This window comes from Corylus avellana, chromosome 3 (genome assembly GCF_965113065.1).
Source record: "Corylus avellana chromosome 3, dhCorAvel1.hap1.2, whole genome shotgun sequence".
Lineage (NCBI taxonomy): Eukaryota > Viridiplantae > Streptophyta > Magnoliopsida > Fagales > Betulaceae > Corylus > Corylus avellana.
Window position 1 is genome coordinate 13,028,653 of NC_142492.1, and position 19,961 is coordinate 13,048,613.

Sequence of the window (19,961 nt, forward strand, 5' to 3'; positions counted from 1 at the left end):
ATTCTTGAGTTTGACCAATGCAGCTGGGTTTAGGTAGGGAAAAATTTGTACCCACCCTTGCGTTTTTGGATTTGTTAGGTTTTAGGGATATTGAGAGTACAGTATTTAATATGAAACGTATATAAATTTTAGACTTGTATGGATATATATATTTTAGCCTCGTCATTAATTATTACTCCACTTGTAATTATGTCTTCAAACTTTAATTAACATCAATGCCTCACAAACTATCATTCCGTTTGCATGTCAAATCAAACACATTTTTATCATTCTCTTCAAAATATCCTTAAAGATATTAATAAATAAAATTAAAAAATATGTACAAATAACCATTTGAAAATAAAATAAAGTTAACGGGGCTAATGTGAAAGGGCCACCTATTTTTGGTGTTTTTAGATTTTTTTTTTTTTTTCAAATTATTATTTTTAACAAATTTAAGGGTATTTTGGGAAGAAAAATGCTAAAGTGTCTTGACACGTAGTGATAGTGTGTGAGGCTCTAATGTCACTTTTTAAAGTTTGGAAGTGTTAGTGTAAAATTGATGATAATTTAGAGGACTAAAGTGTATTTTTCCCTATATTCAAGTATTTATGTAGTGACCCAAATAATTAACTAAGCTTAGTTAGCTTAGTTAGAAGGTTAATTTGGACTTTGGGTCACTAGAGACAGTTAGAAGGGCATTTTGAAAATTTCGGACTGTCTGACCGGACATATGCTAGGGTTGCCGGACGTACGCTCTTGTCCGTAGTAGAGGATATACGCGGGGGGACCACCGTACGTACGCTGACAATAGCACGTCATACTCTGCCAATAGTACAAGGACGTACGATAGGGGACCCCCAGACGTACGCTATTTTTTAGAATACCCCTTGGATAATACTTGGACGTACACTACAGCCTTTGGACCGCTGGGTAAACAGTACCAGACGTACGCCTCAATAGTACCAGACGTCCGCTACTTTTCAGAAGATTTAGTGAGCATCTCCTGCTTTTCTCCTGTATAAATACTAACCCTACCCTCGCGCTTTTCTCATTCAAACTCACCCCAGGCTCCCATAAACCCTTTTGTGAGTGTGTTCTTGTGAGATTGTGTGTTTTGTGGAGGAGAGGTGTTTTCTTGAAGGTTGCTTCTAAGAGGTAACCCTCTGCATTTAACTTTTCTTTCTAAGTCGTTATGCTCTTTTAATGCTTTCTAGAGTAGCTTAGACGTTGGTTTGAAACTTTAGACATGTTATACCATTAATCTTGTTTAGAGTTGGGCTTAGCATTCTATTGTGTTTTCTATTGCATAGAGACATTGTTTTGAGATAGGAGATCCTAGATATCCCTTTGGTAGCGTTAGAACCAGATTGAAAGGATAGGAGGACGGTTGAACCAAATCAGGTTTTACCTGAAACTCTCCGAGTTGACGTACGAGCCTTCTAGGCGGACTTATGGTCATGGACCCGAATGTACGGTTAGAAGTGTTCCAGGGAACGCCACTTTGGCCAGTCGTTCGATAACCTCTGTTTTTATGTTCTAGGTTCATTTTAGTTGGATTTAGAACTAATGATAGGTCTTTTCTCAGTATTCGAGGTTATGGAGCCTCAATGGAATTTTATGGAGAAATCTTACGATCCAGGTGAGTACAAATTCACATGGATGCTTGTTGTTACGTTTCCTACATTGCACGTCTATTATATATATATATCAAACATGCATATTTTGCAATTCTCATGAAATACATTTTAGAACTACTGTGAACCCTCTTTTGCAAAAACGTGTGTTGATTAATTAGATAACAATGAGGCTTGTAAAACTATGCATGTAAAAGACTGATAAGACTAATTGCATCGTATAACGTTGTATACTCATACGTGTGGGATAACGGCCATGAGCTTACTATACAGGTTAACTTTATGGTCAAATGTGTGTGTTTGTGGGTTTTGGATCCAATGGTTTCGTAACCAAGGCAAAGCCATTCCCTAATAGATGGTCACTATAGGATGAACATTATTAGTGGTGTGGGCCAACCGAGGTCGGACTTGGTCGCGCCACTAATGTTATGTACGGTAGCGTACAATATCTGAGGAACTAGTGTTGTACTACAGGTCCTTTGGGACAGCACCAACCCTGCTGAGAAGGGGTAATATCTCGGGTAGACCATACAGTTGAACTATTACTATTATTCATGATTATATGCATATACTATAGCTATATCACATCCATGATAAACTGTCCTAATGTTGCATGTGCTTTATAAACAACTGTATTCACCATTTAATGACGGGTACGTCATATGCATTTATACTCACTAAGTCGTCGGACTTACCCTTGTATTATTTTCCTTTTTTTTCTCCATATGTACAACCATGTGGTTATAGATAGTTTAGCAGAGATGGATACCGCAAAGCTTCTAGTTATTGTAGAGGATTCAACCTGGGAGATGCTTGAGGACTTATTGCAACCTTAGGCGAACACTTATGATAACTAGTACTTTTGAGTTATGTTGTAGACTTAGAGCTTTTATACATATTTGTATATTAAAGTATAGCATAAATCCCTTGTAAAGATGATGACTTGTATAGTGTGATTTTAGCTACTTGATGAGCTTTGGTAGATACTCTAGTTGTAACAATTATGTTTATAGAATCTTTTTGTTTCTGCTGTTTAGTATCCTCTCTTTTTGAGGAGTAGAGGTCTCTGAGTCTTGTTCGGAGTGGAATAAGGCTGGGAGACGAACCGTGAAGTTAATTACTAGTTAATTAATTTTCGGGGCGTTATAGTTGGTATTAGAGCAGTTGCTCTTCGGACCATAGGAATTGATCTCTTAGGTGTTAGGTCATGATTTATCAGAGCTTTTTGCTCTGTGGACTGTAGGAACTGATCTATTAGGTGTTAGTAGATGATCTACCAGAGCATAGGATTGATTTAATGTATACAAGGGATACTGAATTTTGTTACCTGATGATCTTGAGGATGTTGAACTTGAGGAATTTAGAAATTTGATATGGTATTAAAGTCTAGACTAAGACCGCTTTGATGATGTAACTTTGGAGATTAGGTTTGATCTGCAGTAAGATAGTTACATAAGGTCTTAAGCTTAGATCTACGTTAGGACTTTGGATAAGGTGGTAGTAGCTTAGGCCCTTAGTAAGGATAGGTTTGAAATTAGGTTCGACGTTTTGAGTAAGATGCAACGTGACGTTTCGAAGTAGGGGCTGATGATCGTTGTGACTGCAGAGATGTCACTGCACGACAACATTGGGAGCAATGATGGTAAGGGACCATCCCAGACCGATGAAAAGACGAGGAACGTTTTGGATGCCACCCAAGCATTGGATACTGTGGCAAGTCTTCTGGTGGAGGCTTTGGTCAACGTACGAGGAGAAGGGACTCAAAGTGGGAACCACTACAAAAAAACAATTTTTTTTTGACTGGAGATTTCTGACGTTTTAGGGTGTCCGACACGTCAGGAAATTTTTCTGACGTGTCGTTTCTGACGCATGTAAATTGTTAGAAGTATAGGTGACAGGAAAAAAATTTTCCTGACGCGTCAGTGGGCAAAACGTCAGAAAATTCTGACGTTTTGGTGTATCACACGTCAGAATAATTTTCTGACGTGGGAGTTCTGCCACGTCAGAAAATGTGGAATTTTTTTAAAATTTTTTCTGGAATTTTTTTTTCTCAATCAAAAAATTTATTAATTTAAATTAATTTTCAATTAAATTATTATTTTTTTAGGAATTTCTCTGAACCACGAGTGGTGCAGAGAAACGAAAATAAAAAATCTTCTTCTCTGCACCATTAATGGTGTAGAGAAGAAGATTGCAAAAATCCAAATATTTGGGTTTTTGAAAGATTTTGGTTTCTCTGCACCACGATGGTGCAGAGAAGAAGATTTCAAAAACTCAGATATTTGGGTTTTTGATTTTAGGAATTTCTCTGCACCCCTCTTCTTTTCTCTTTCTCTCTCTCTCTTCTTTTCTATCTCCATTTTGAAAAAGTCAAACCCAAAACCCAAACCAAAAAAATCTTCAAAAAATAAAAAATCCAAATGTCAAACCCAACAAATCTTCAAAAACCCAAAAATCTTCTTATCTTATCTTATCTTCTTCTTCTTCATTTTTTTCTTTTTAACGTACCCAGCTTCTCGATCTTCTCCTTTTCTTTTTCTTTTTCTCCTTTTCTTTTTCTTCTTCTTCTTCTTCTTCTTCTTCTGCTTTCTTCTTCGATCTGCTGCTTTCATTTTTTCCCTCTAGATCTAGAGGGAGCTGTCGTGCAATGTGCAGAAGGGAGATTGAGAGAGGAGAGAGAGAGTGTGGGGAAAATAAATGAAGAGGGAAATAATAAGAAGAGTGAAAAAGTTGAAGGGAAAAAGAAGAGGGAAAAATTTTAAAATCCTGCCCATTTTTTTATGATATGTTAATATCGGGTATCGAGGGGATTTCTGACGTGCCAGGTGTTGCACGTCAGAAAACTACTCTAAAAAAAAAAAATCTGATATATAATTATCTGATATATATATATATATATATATATATATATATATATATATATATATATATATAGTGTTCTGACGGGGAGATGGGACGCGGGGATGGGACGCGGGGAGGAGCTCAAGATAATTTCCTAACGTGCCACGTGTTGCACGTCAGAAAACTAATATAAATATATATATATGTATATTTATATTAGTTTATATTTATAAATATAAATATATTTATAATCAGATATATATATATATATATATATATATATATATATATATATATATATATATATATATATATATATATATAGCGTTATGACGTGGCCGGTCGCCACGTCAAAAAATTCTGGCGTGGCGGTTTGCCACGTTAGAAATTCTCTGATGTGGTACACCACCACGTCAGAATTTTCTGACGTGGCAAATCTAGCCACGTCAGAAATTATATCATTTTTTTAATTTCCCAAATCAGTAACATTTTTTCTGACGCTCCAACATCTAAAACGTCAGAATTTTCTGACGTGTCACTCTTTACACGTCAGAAAAAAAAAATTTCTGACGTTTTAAAATTTGCACGTCAGAAATTTTCTGACGTGGCAACAAAGCAGGTACTGTAGCCACGTCAGAAAATGCCTTTTTTTTTTTTTTTGTAGTGAACTGTTGCACTTTTAAGGAGTTTTATGAGCATCATTTCCATGCATTTAAGGGGAAGCCGAACTCTGGAGAAGCGAGGGATTGGCTTACGAACTTGGAGGAATTGCTATGAGTTACGGATTGCACTGAGGAGCAAAGAGTCAAGTACGCGGCCTACAAGTTCTCTAGAGAAGCAAGGCGATCGTGGTATGCTAATAGGAACTCGCTAGTGATGGAATTAGGAAGCGAGGAGGCTATTACGTGGACCCGATTCAAGGAAGAATTCTATCGAGAGTACTCGTGGAGCTTAAGGAGGAGGACACCACAAGAACTGCTGTTCAACAAGAAACAGAGTCGTTGGTGCCAAAGGTGTGGTAGGCTGCATTTTGAAAAATGTAAATCAAGGAAGAATTTGTGCTATGGATGTGGCAAGATGGGACACTTCGTTCGAAACTACAACCAGGCCAAAAGGAATGGTACTGGTCTACCTAGAAGGAAATGATGGAAGGACAAGGGAATAAGGGATAAGCGTAACAACTAGAATTGTTTAAGGCATGCGAGTTTGCTTTGTTTTGGAGTTAACGGCTAGATTACTGGATGTATACTCAGACATCAACCAGTTGTATTTTGTTTTGTACTTGCACTTGATTTGGGTTTTGGACCTAAAGTGTAACATTAACTAAGAGTTTTGTTAGTGCATGATATTTATTACGCTATGTTGGTGTGTAATGTTAAGATTCCTGATTTTGTTAATTGCCCATTATAAGTATGTTAAGGCATGATATTATTGAACTTTGATTCCTTTACAATGAGGTAAAGAGTGATTGGTGAATCATACATACATTAGAAGTTAACTGTTGTCTTGCTATTTGCCAAGGTAGAGGAAGATGCTTACCCATATTTACTAACATGAGTTGTCCAATTGTCTTAACACATATAAATTAAAAACTAATAAATCCTGGATAGCATATACTCACAAAAAAGTATCATTACACAAAAAGTTAAGTTTTTAAATGGTAAATTACACACAAAAATAGTGGGTCTTAAACACATGATCTCACTTTCCACCTTGTTCTTACTAGGAGAGAAAGTACCATTCAAGTTAGATCTCATTGGCCAAAAAAAAAAAAAAAAAAAGTAAAAAGGAAGTGTACAATTAATACAAAGAACATCTAAATCACCATGAATAAACAGAATATAACTTACGCAAGTGCACCAAAAGTTCCAGTAAAAACAACAGCAGCAGAGTTCCTAGCTGCTAGAAGTGCCTGCACAGAACATTAAAAATTCAAATTAGGCCATAATAATCTATCTTTGATGTAAAGCTAGAGAATATACACAGTAATGACAAAGAAAAAGATAGATCCTTGAAACGTTATTGATCTTTTTTTATGTTTATTATCTCTTGTTTACTTCCAAGTAAGCGGGGACCAAAAAGAAGTACTAACAAAATTATATGCATTATTGTTTCTTGTGAGGCAGTATATCAGGTGATCAACTGTGCCCAATACTATTCATAAGATGTAAATGGGAAGTGTACTTCTTGGAAACAATTCACTCTTACCGCAATAAAAAAGGTCATGTCCCCTAGTTCTGAGAAAAAGATCAGCAAGAATGCCTGTACCAGAAATGCATTGATAGTTTAGTTGTTGGAAACACACTTTTCTCATATGCTTGTCAAACACCACTTATCCCGAAAGTTTAAGCTGATAAAAAAAATAATTGATTTAATCATTTAATGAATATTCTAACAATGATAAACAAATTTTGGTAACATTCAATAATGTACAAAAGTTTATCGTAACAATTACCAAAATACCTAAAACTTTTAAGTTCAGCAACACATATATGAGTTCTAAATTTTTAACAGAGAGTTTCAAGTTCCATCATGATCTCCAAATTAAGAAAACATTCCAATTACAATTTATGCTTCACTTACAATAAGAAAACCAGTTTGTACAAGTTACAGGGAGATTTTCCTAACTGAAGCAAAACCTGTGCTAATATCACCAAGCTCCCCTAAATAAGGGATTGACTGCAACCCACTACCAATGTCTGAAACAGCGGGTGCTGGTTGAGAGCCTTGAAGTGTGGGAAACCCAAACACAAGCAAAAACTTCATATACCGCCAAATGAATCATTAGAAGCAAGTATATCAGTAGCTATCACTAGAAAAAATGTTTTTTTTCCTGACAGGCAGTTTTTGACATGTTAGTTGGTTTGACACATCAATAAAATTTATTGACGTGTCATTATTGATGTGCGTGGGGCGTTAAAATTTTGGGTGTGAAAAACGAAAATTTTTTGACATGTCACTTTTAGCACGTCAATAATTTTTGACGTGTCAACAAGTGGCACGTCAAAAGAATTTCTTGACAGATCCTTTTATGACACGTCAGAAAATTACTGACGTGTCAGAAAATTTCCTGACATGTTAAAATTAACACGTCAATAAATTTTAAAAAGTTATTAAAAAAAATAATTTTTCTTTAAATTTTTTCTGAAATTTTTTTTTTCAATTAAAAAATTTATTAATTTAAATTATTTTTCAATTAAAATAATTTTTTTAAAAATAAATTTTCACCAATTTCGTTTCTCTAGCTCTCCCTCTCTTCTTTTCTCCATTTTCTCACACTCTCTCTTCTTTTCTCCAATTTCATTTGATCTCCAGCTCTCCCTCTCTTCTTTTCTCCAATTTCATTTGATCTCCAGCTCTCCCTCTCTTCTTTTCTCCATTTTCTCACTGTCTCTCTCTTCTTTTCTCCATTAATTTTCAAAAACCCAAACCCAAAAAATGATCAAAAAATCAAAAACCCAAGCGTCAAACCCAACAAATCTTCAAAAACCCAAAAAATCTTCTTATCTTCTCTTCTCCTTTTTTGTTTTGTTTTGTTTTTTTTTTTTTTCTTCTGCTTCTCTTCTCCTTTTCTTCTTCTTCTTCTTCTTCTTCTTCTTCTTCTTCTGCTTTTCTTCTTTTTCTCTTCTCCTTTTCTTTTTCTTCTTCCCTCTAGAGGGAGTTGGCCGGCTGTGCAGAGAGAAGAGGGAGATTGAGAGAGGAGAGAGAGAATGCGGGGAAATAAAAGAAAAGGGATAGAATAAATAATATAAAAGAAGAGGGAAAGAAGAGGGAAAAAGTTGAATATCCCACTCATTTTTTTAGTGACGTGCCAACATTTAACACGTCAGAAATTTCTGACGTGTTAAAATACCACATCAGAAAGTTTTGACGTGGGAGTTTCACATGTCAGAAATTTCTAACGTGGTATTTTTGGCCACGTCAGAAAAATATTTATTGCCGTCGTATTTTTGCCATGTCAGTAGTTAGTGACGTGGCAAAAAATCGTGTACTGTAGCAACGTCAGAAATTGATTATTTTTTTTTGTAGTGTATGTGACCCTCCCTTCTTGAATTATTCTTTGCAAGTGATTTGTACAAATCACAACAACCATCCATCACCGGTGTTGTTTCTTGATAAGTACAAAAATATTCATATTTTAGCTCTTAAACTTATATTTGTTAATTCTGTAGTTTTGTTAGTTTATGCTATTTTATATTCTTTTTGTATTTTCTTTGTTTTATAGGTTTTTGGAAGAAAAGAAAGCGTTTCCTGAAAAGTTCCAAGCTTAAAGGGCAAATTGGGAAGATCTAGAAGATATAGTTAAGCTTAATCAATCATAATAGAGGACCTATATGATGTGGTTAAGTTTAATCAAAGAAAGGAAATGATTAAATCAGAATTTCTCAAATTGGAGGCAAAATTGGATTGGATTCAAATTTGGATTTTGCACATGTCTCGGTATTTTGATCATAAATTTCAGTTCAAATATACGATTGAGATGAATCAAGAGGCATTACAAAGATAACTCAAAATTATACAAATCATCGTGAAATAGCATTTTCCTAATTCGGACTGCCGCTATGCCAAAATCACCCCGCAAAATAGGAATGCAATTCTGGACGATTCCTATTCCGATTTGGACTTAGGTTTTCTTTATCCTAATTGGACTAGGACTTAAATCTTCGAATTTCCTAGGATTACTAGGGCTTCTTGGACTCTCTTAAGCTCTATAAATAGACCTCTATGCCTCACAATTCAATACACAATTTCAAGCAGACAACTTTGGGGAGAGGAATTGGAGGCTACTTCTAGGAGTGGTTTTCGATTCTTTCTTTCCGTTTCCCTTTTAGTTTTAATTTAATTATGTGTAACTAACTCTTAAGGAGGGTTAGATTGAAGCCCCAATTATGTTTATTTAATATTTAAATATTGGTGCCTTTATGATAATCATATTGTGTTGCTTAACTTGATTAATTCCTGTTTTCTCGAATTCCTCATATGTATGTGATTGGCAATTATATGCATGTGGTATGGATTAGTTAATTAAATATATTTGGATGACCGAGTCCTGGGTTTAGTAAGAGTAACAAAAGAAATCCACCCCGGATTCTTGAGTTAATCAACATGAAAAACCGGGAGTATACACTCATGCCCTAAGTTCCGTGTGTTTGTCGATTTTCATAGATTTATGCTTTCTTAAAGAATAACTTAGTATACACCTATGCTAAATCCTTTGAGAAATAAAAGAGTTAGAGTATACACCCATGCCTAACTCCTTACTTAGGAAAATCAATCGCTTAAGGAGTATACACCCATGCCCTTAGGTTGGCAAACATTAGGTATTCATAATAGATTGAATCATTGGCATATTGGTATATTATTTGAGCATGATTAGTGGTGGATATCAAAGCCCTACATTTACCTAATCTTTATCTTTATTTATTTTCCTCAGTATCAATATCAATCTCGTGACAATTTTGGTATTTTAATTACTTTTAAGACAAAATCAACAATCTCCGTAGGATCGATCTCGTACTTGCTGCACTATACTATCGTTTGATCTTGTGCACTTGTGAGTAAAACGTACTAAATATTATCTATTAATTTAGGTAGTATTTGGTACAACAAGTTTTTGATGCCGTTGCCGGGGATTGTTTGATTTTGTTTGGAATTTTTTTTTCTTTAGTTTATTTATTTATTTATTTTTTCTGTTTTTCTAGTTTTGCATAGTTACTATTCTAGCTCCGGAGGTGTGCTTGAGCGAGCAATTCCATGGCGATTGAGCGCACTAGTGCGATCGATCACACATCTGGATAGCAGCATAGAAACTGTTTTAATTACAGATCTGATTTATTTCTTTTATTTTTGTTTTTATTTTTGTTTTGTTATTTAATTTAATATATATATATATATATATATTTTGTTTTTATGATGTTGAGAAACAATACACCTCTGGTGCAAAAACCTATGAAAAATTCATTCAGTCCCCAGATCCTCAACCAGCCATCATGCGTTAATTTGCAGCCCATTGTGCAGAGCAGTTACGATTTATCTCCGCTACTCAATATGAGTCCACACTATAAAGGCACTCCTACAGAGAACCCATATTGGCATAGTCGAGAATTTTGTGATCTCTTGAGGACTCAGAATGTTCAGGCTCCAGAAGAAATCAAGTTAATCTTCTTCCCTTTTTCTTTAAAAGATCGTACGTTTCTTTGGCCGTAGGTTCTATTCATACGTGGAATGAGATGGCCACAAAGTTCTTAAAGAAGTTTTTCCCAACCCACAAGACAAGGCAATTGAAAAGGGAAATTCTAACTTTCCAACAAAAAAATGGAAACCCTTTCATTGAGGCATGGGAACACTTTAAAGAACTACTTCTCAGACGCCCTTATCACAATATATCTCAAGACGATCAGGTACTGGCATTCTATGAGGGTTTAAGTAATCCTAACAAGAGTCTTGTAGATTTAGCTTGTAGTAGCATGTTGATGGAGAAAAGCAGCGAGGAAGCCATGAAGCTCTTCGAGACATTGAGTGAGCACTCCCAACAATTCACATCTAAAGGGAGACAAGGATTCAAAGGAAAAGGCATACATGAAGAGAGCACCAATGGTGGAAGTCAGGCTCAAATGGCTGCTGTTAAGTGCCAAAATATTCATATTTTAACCCTTAAACTTATATGTGTTAATTTATGCTATTTTAGTTCTCTTATATGTTTTCTATGCTTTTGTAGGCTTTTGGAAGAAAATGGAGTAAATCTCTAAGATTTGGGCTCAAATAGATAATTTGGGAAAAGTTGGAATTTCTGGCACTATGATCGATCGCAGGAGACCTTGGATCGATCACACCTGCGATCGAGTGCAAGAGACTTGAGATCGATCGCACCTGCGATCGAGTGCACCTGCAATCGAGTGCAAGAGACTTGAGATCGATCGCACCTGCGATCGAGTGCACACGGACTGCAATTGATCATATCCGTGCGCTGGAGAACAAAGAGCTGCGGCCAGAATGCCCTTTCCTTCAATATTAGGTTTTCCAAGTCGGACTTGTAATAGGACTAAACCCTACAAATTTTCTAAGTTTACTAGTGTAACAAGGACTTCTAAAGCCCTATAAATAGACCTCTAAACCTTGAGAATAATCATCCTGGAATAGACACAACTTTGGGGAGAGGAATTGGAGGCTACTTTTAGGAGCGATTTCCGTTTCTTTCTTTCCCTTTTCTTTTTAGTTTTATTTTAATTATATGTAACTAACTTTTAAGGAGGGCTAGATTGAAGTCCTAATTATATTTATTTAATATTTCAATATTGGCGCCTTTGTGATAATCATATTGTGTTGCTTAACTTGATTAATTCCTGTTTCTTGAATTCCTCATATGTATGTGATTCGCCATTATATGCATGTTGTATAGATTAGTTAATTAAATCAATTTGAATAATCGAGTCTTGGGTTTAATAAAAGTAACAAAAGAAATCCACACTGGATTCTTGGGTTAATCAACATGAAAAATCGGGAGTATACACCCATGCCCTAGGTTCTGTGTGTTTGTCGATTTTCATAGATTTATGCTTTCTTAAAGAACAATGTAGTATACACCCATGCTAAATCCTTTGAGAAAGAAAAGAGTTAGAGTATACCCCCATGCCTAACTCGTTGCTTAGGGAAATCAATAACTTAAGTAGTATACACCCATGCACTTTGGTTGGCAAACATTAGGTATTCATAATATGATTGGATCATTGACATATTGTTATATTATTTGAGCATGATTAGTGATAGATATCAAAGCCATACCTTTACCTTTATTTATCTTTATTTCTTTCCATATTATCAATATCAATCTAGTGACAATTTTGATATTTTAATTAATTCTCAAACAAAATCAACCATCCTCGTGGGATCGATGTCGTACTTGTTGCACTATACTATCGTTTGATCTTATGCACTTACGAGTAAAACGTACTAAATATTATCTATTAATTTAGGTAATATTTGACACAACAAGTTTTTGGCGCCTTTGCCAGGGATTGTTTGATTTTGTTTGGAATTTTTTTTTCGTTTAAATTATTTTTGTTTTAATTTTTTCTATATTTCTAGTTTTTTCCCCAGTTCCTGTTCTGCCTCTGAAGATGCGCTCGAGAGCCCAACCAGGACGATCGAGCCCACCAGTGCGATCGAGCGCACCTCACGGTGCGATCGATCGCACATCCAGACAGCAGTATAGAAACTATTTTAATTATAGATTTGATGTTTTTTCTTCTTTTGTTTCATACAGGGTCATTCGAGTCTGCATTTTTATAAGTTTTAATTTTGTTTTTATTTCCCTTTTAATTTTAACTTCTTTTGGTTATTTTATTTTTGTTTTCACACATGTGGGGAAATATTCCGACACCCCATGGACCTTGTTCATTTTGCCAAGACCCTTATCACCATGTTAGAGAATGTCATTCCACAAGACAAATTTCTAATAATTCTTTTGGACATATGAACACATCGGGGAATGACTTCTATTTTGGTTCCTGTTACCCATCATGGAGTCATCTGTCCAATCTCTCATGGCAAGCTCAAGCTCCCGGACTTCATGCTCCACAATCTCATGGACTGCAACATCACTCATATCAGCAATTCTATGATCATGCATATTCCTCTCAATCAGCTCCACAACAGGAATATCAGGCTGAACCACCTCCTCTTGAGTTTTATGAGAAAACATTAGCTATGATCGGTTCAGTAATTGAGAAGATGAAGAACTCTCATTTGAAATCAATTAAAAGGACGGAGGCCCATTGTACACAAAGAATAGATTTTCTGAAAAAGGAAGAGCCCCAAAGTCAGTCAGTCACCACTCTTCATGGACATTATATGAAGGAAGAGAGTATTTGCTATCATGAAGAGGAGCCATCTCCACAGTTATATTGTCAATCCTATTCTTGTCTTAGCCCCAGTCTAAGGCAATCCATTTTCAAGATAGTAGCTCATGAAGAGGAACCATCAACCATATATGATCATTCATATCAACAATACCAAGAAGAACCACCTCCTCCTAAGGTTTCTAAAGAGTTGCTAGATGTGATGGAGAAAAGCATGAAATCATTCGAAAGGATGGAGAACTCTTGCATGCAATCATTTGAAAGGATGGAGGCTCATCTCAAGTAAATATCAGATATCCTCAAAGAAGAAGAATGTCAAAGTCTGTTGATGGCCAATCCTAATGAGCACTACATGGAGGAAGAGTGCACCTACTATCAGGAGCAAGCTGTCACATTGAGGAGTGAAGAAGTGGTCGAAAATCAAGTGGAAAAGGCGAAGGAGGAGCGAACCAAAGTTCCATAGGAGCCACATCAGGAAAAAAAAAAAAAGTCTGGTTGAAGACGTTAAACTTAGCGCTCATGGGAAGCACCCCACAACATATCCTTTTTATTTCCTTGTTTATTTATTTTTAATTTTTGTTCTTTTTCGTTTTCCGTTGTTATTTTAGTATTTTGTTTTGCAGGGACAACTGTGCTTCAATTCAAGTTTGGGGGTGTGCTATGAGCCATGCCATTCCAAACATGTCATCCATCTCTCGGGTAAGATCTTTCCAAGTTATACACACATTGGGGACAATGTGTAATTTAAGTTTGGGGGTATGGGAGACACTTTACACAAACTTTGTCCCATTTTTAAAAATTTTGGTTGATCTTAAAAAATTGTGATTTGATTCTCATGGGTAAGCTTAAAATTTCGAACACATGATCTGATAATTGAGTTTTTCAGTTTGGTTACTTGCTTAGGACAGTTGATAATTCACATGTTTGATCTGATCTTACACAAACACATTAGCACATAATTTGTGGGGTATGACATGAAGTCTGATGTGTGTGTGTCTACGTCTTGGGTAAAACTAGATGATTTATTAGATGGGTACTTTGGCATATATATATATGTATATATATATATATATATATATATATATATATATATATATATATATATATATATATATATATATGATCATTAACAAGTTTTTCACTAAGTAACTGGACCTTTTGCCTTAAAGCATTGAGTACTCACGTCAAATGGTGAAAATTTTTTATTTGGTTAATGTATGGTTAGTTTGATTTTGTAGCCTTTTTTACTCGAGTTAGTAAGTCATAGGGGTGTCTCTACACCTAATGCCCTAAAACCATCTGGTTTGGGAGTCATTGACTTAACACTTGTTACATGAGTCAATTAGAAAGCTTAAAGGAACCAAGCTTTGCACACCCTGATGAAAAAGGAAAAGAAAAAAAAAAAAAGAAAAAAAGAAAAGAAAAGAAAAATATGTCATTGTTGTTCATTCTAATAGAGATTTCAGTGAACTTTGAGATATTGAGACATTGCACATTGGAAATAATTGGAAGCTTCATATTTATGTGCTAGTTCACTTTTCCTGTTTTCGAACTTGTGATGCCTTAGCATGTCTTTTGTAAGTGATTAAATTTTAAAATTCCAATTCATTGTGAAGATGGAGTTTATCTTTTTAAGCTTGCTAATGAGTGAAAATCATGGTTTTGAGTGATACCTTAATTTTTGGATAACATGAACTCTTGCATGATGTTTGTAGGTAACATTCATGGAAAACCCTCACGAGACATTACTCGCTCTCTAAGGAATTTCTAGGGGTTTAAAAGGCTTGTTGCATATGCTAAATGCAATCGTACATCCCATGAAAGATGGATTTATCTTTTTGTCTTCTGTTTTTCATTTTGTTTTTAGTTTTGTATTGCTAAGAGACTAGCAATATGTAAGTTTGGGGGTGTATTAAGTGCTAAAATATTCATAATTTAGCCCTTAAACTTATATGTGTTAATTCCTTAAGTGTTGTTAATTTATGCTATTTTAGTTCTTTTATGTGTTTTCCATGCTATTCTAGGCTTTTGGAAGAAAATGGAGTAAATCTGGAAGATTTAGGCCCAAAGAGAGAATTTGGGAAAAGTTGGAGTTTCTGGCATTATGATTAATCACAGGAGATCTGTGATCAATCGCACCTGCGATCGAGCGCACACGGGTTGTGATCGATCGCACCCGTGCGCTGGAGAATAAAGAGCTGCGGCCAAAATGCCTTTCCTTCTATATTATGGTTTTCCAAGTCCTACTTGTAATAGGACTAAACCCTGCGAATTTTCAAGGTTTACTAGTGTAACAAGGACTTTTAAAGCCCTATAAATAGACCTCTAAACCTTGAGAATAATTATCCTGGAATAGACACAACTTTGGGGAAAGGAATTGGAGGCTACTTCTAGGAGCGGTTTCCCCTTTTCTTTTTAGTTTTATTTTAATTATGTGTAACTAACACTTAAGGAGGGCTAGATTGAAGCCCTAATTATGTTTATTTAGTATTTCAATATTGGCGCCTTTGTGATAATCATATTGTGTTGCTTAACTTGATTAATTCATGTTTTCTTGAATTCCTCATATGTATGTGATTGGCCATTATATGCATGGATTAGTTAATTAAATCAATTTGGATGACCGAGTCCTGGGTTTAATAAGAGTAACAAAATAAATCCACACCAGATTCTTGGGTTAATCAACATGGAAAACCGAGAGTATACACCCATGTCCTAGGTTCCGTGTGTTTGTCGATTTCCATAGATTTATGCTTTCTTAAAGAACAACTTAGTATACACCAATGCTAAATCCATTGTGAAAGAAAAGAGTTAGAGTATACACCCATGCTTAACTCGTTGCTTAGGGAAATCAATCGCTTAAAGAGTATACACTCATGCCCTTAGGTTGGCAAACATTAGGTATTCATAATATGATTGAATCATTGGCATATTGTTATATTATTTGAGCATGATTAGTGGTGGATATCAAAGCCCTACCTTTACCTTATCTTTATCTTTATTTATTTTCCTTAGTATCAATATCTGTCTTTTGACAATTTTGGTATTTTAATTACTTCTAAGACAAAATCAACAATCTCCGTGGGATCGATCTCGTACTTGCTGCACTATACTATCATTTGATCTTGTGCACTTGCGAGTAAAACGTACTAAATATTATCTATTAATTTAGGTAGTATTTGGCACAACAATTCCGTATTCACTTTACAGGTTCTGGAGTCAAGACACCTTAAGTCTTGAGTCAAAATGTAAAATTTCCTGTTAAAATACATAACTAGAAACCAAAGTTTGACGATTATCCAATCAATGCTTGCAACCAGAAAAACAAGGCCGAGACATGTCAACAGTGTCACTTATAATGAACATATAAAAGGAAAAAAAAGTCAGCCTCAAATGACAGAATGTCAAGATACCCAACTTTAAACTATCAGAGAGAATGTTGACATACAATTTTTTCTAAGGAAATACAATTTTTTCTAAGGAAAAAAAAAAACATTAAATAAGAGAAACACCACAAAGATAAGTACATGCATTCCTTAGAAAAAAAAAAAAAAAATAGCATGCCATTCTCCATCAACGGTTCCCACATGATGGTAAATTCATTACAGTTTGTGCTTACTGAGCAGTTTCTAGACTTAGCAAGTCTATTACATAACAATCAATTAGCCAATCCAAACAATAATGAAGAGTGAAAACAACCTTTTCATTATCCCATTCAGTGAAGAAATTTGTTTGTACCTTATATTGTGCCTAAAAGAAAGTAAAATAAGAATCTTCCAAATTTTTCTAAACTGAAAAGCAATGCATAGAAAATAGAGAAATTACAAGGCCATCTGAAGTTCTAGTGGTTCTCTGAAAAAAGTATCCAGTGTTTGCAGACCATCTGCTTGAATACCTACAAGAGAAAGTTAATAGTTTCTTTCAGCAGCAAAAATGCTTTCTTTTATTTACACTATGTTAAGTATACTGCTGATAAAGCTATTTCTGTTCCTATCTTTGTCACTGCGATCGAGTGCAAGCCTCAGAGCCATCGAGCGCACCCTTAACGGCTAATGAGCCTGAAGTCTCTAGTAGTGCGATCGATTGCACTCACTACCTACGATTAAGCGCACACGCGATCGTGTGAAGACTTCTATTCCTACTGCATCTCTTTCTTCTAATCACCTAAGGCAAATAGATTACTCTTAAGCAATCTGTTTGCATTCAACCTCTCTTGTTCTCTTCAGATTAGTATTAAGTCTTATTCTTATGTTAGGATTATGTTATTAGTTTTTGAATTCACATCAACTTATGTTATCAAAGTTGGTGATGGATTATAATTGTAGTTTTCTGTTTCTATTTAAGCTTAATGAGAAAGCAACACAATTATTCTGCAAAATCAAGTTCTTTAAGAACTCTTTTATGGTATCAAACCAACTCTGCCAATATATGCGTCATCCAACTGCTAGTCTCTGGTCAGCAATCAAGAGAATTCTTAGATTCCTTAAGAACACACTGAACCATGGTTTGTTTTACACCAAATCAAACCTTCAACTTAATGCCTTTTGTGATTCGGATTGGGCTGGCTGTCCAGATGATAAAAGATCCACATATGGTTTTCCAGTCTTTGTTGGTAACTGTTTAGTCTCATGGAGCTCCAAGAAACAACCTGTGGTCTTTAGATCAGGTATAGAAGCTGAATACAGATCCCTAGCAATTGCCACTATTGAGCTATTCTGGTTGAGAATGCTCTTCCAAGAAATTCAGATTCCTCTTCCAGTACCTCCAGTTGTCTAGTGTGATAATGTGAGGGCATTATCCTTGCCTGCCAATCTAGTTTATCATGCTAGAACAAAGCATATAGAAGTTGATTATCACTATGTTAGGGAAAAAGTGCTCAACCGAGACATCACAGTTTCCTTCATCTCTACAGTAGATGAAACTGTAGATGTGTTCACCAAATGGTTGTCTTCAGCTAGATTTCTGTTTCTAAAATCCAAGCTACAAGTGATTTCATCCCCTTTTAGCTTGAGGGGGCATGTTAAGCATACTGCTGATAAAGCTGTTTTTGTTCCTGCCTTTGTCACTGCGATCGAGCGCAAGCCTCAGAGGGATCGTGCGCACTCTTAACGGCTAATGAACCTGAAGTCTCTGGTAGTGTAATCAATCGCACTCACTACCTGCGATCGAGCGCACATGCGATCGTCTGAAGACTTCTATTCCTACTGTATCTCTTTCTTCTAATCACCTAATTCAAATAGATTACTCTTAAGTAATCTGTTTGCATTCAACCTCTCTTGTTCTCTTCAGATTAGTATTAAGTCTTATTCTTATATTAGGATTATGTTATTAATTTTTGAATTCACATCAACTTCTGTTATCAAAGTTGGTGATGGATTATGATTGTAGTTTTTTGTTTCTATTTATGCTTAATAAGGAAGCCGCACAATTATTCCGCAAAATCAAGTTCTTTAAGAACTCTTTTACATTCTTCTCTTCATAGTCTCAAGGAATGCATGCTAGGGGGCTAATTGCTTTGAAAATCTACAATATGTTCTCAAGCTTCTTGCTTGAAGTAAAAGGTGCGAGAAACTGACATGGGAATTCAAAAATCATAGTTACCTCGAGAAAATGAGACTTGGGTCTCGTCGAGAAGGCTAGGAATTCTGCTTCTTCGGGCGTGAACTCAAAGAAAATAGGAAACAATGGGTGAATGGCCTGCGATGTCTACCATATGAAGGTAGTGACTTTGCCCCCAACACGCTCTCTGAGAGCGTAATGCTTCGCATTCTCTTTCTCTCTCTCTCTCTCTCTCTCTCTCTCTCTCTCTCTCTCTCTCTATGTCGTCTTTATCTCTGTCTCCGTCTCTGTGTGTGCGTGCATGAAGTCTAGGCCTTTGATTGCTGCCCTTTGAAATGATAACGTCGGAAAGGAAGATAAGCTATCTGGGTATCGTGCCAATCCCGCCTATTACATTCTCCTTTTGGATGATTTCGTTTTGTGCTTTTCTTTTTTCTTTTTTTCTTATTTATTTATATATATATATATATAATCTTTTATACTACTAAGATTATGTGACAGCAAAAATTAATTAATTTTTTTTTTTCAAGCCTTTGCCAATTCTAAAACTAATTTTTACTAATAGTTTATCTTAATCATACGACAGTCGTGTCATAATTTACTAATAATAGTATTAGCCATCTTTGAAAGTCAAATATTTAGCAATAGTAATACACAATATCATTAATATTTAGCAATAGAATTAGGCTGCAATGAATACTATAACACACCAATATACCATCAAACATTATCAATGAAGGATTGCAAAGTACCTAAGGCAGTAATATAGTGAAAAGAATGAAATCTATTGCACACCAGACAAAGGAATCATGCCAACATCAAAAAGGAGAAACTAAAACTTAAAATGGGTACAAGTAACTAAGTGAGACTTTATAGGCAAAGATAGCCAAGGGGCATATTAAAACAATATTGTTAAATAATATAAGTTGCATTGTAGCATGCTTCAAAAGCCATTTAAATTATGAATACCATAACACAACAACATACCATAAAATACAAGCAATGAAGTGTTACAAAGAACCGAAAGAGTGAAGAGAATGAAATCTACTGCACACTAGACAAAAGAATTGTTAAGAATATATATTAG

General features: G+C 35.3%; 1 non-coding gene and 1 pseudogene across 1 annotated transcript; both read right to left on the reverse strand.

The window, feature by feature from the left end:
* Positions 1 to 6,303: 6,303 nt before the first annotated feature.
* Positions 6,304 to 19,083, reverse strand: LOC148586818 (protein PAM71, chloroplastic-like; annotated as a pseudogene).
* Positions 10,735 to 10,842, reverse strand: LOC132176767 (small nucleolar RNA R71). Its single transcript, XR_009439622.1, has one exon. It is a non-coding gene; the product is annotated as a small nucleolar RNA R71 (small nucleolar RNA).
* Positions 19,084 to 19,961: the final 878 nt, after the last annotated feature.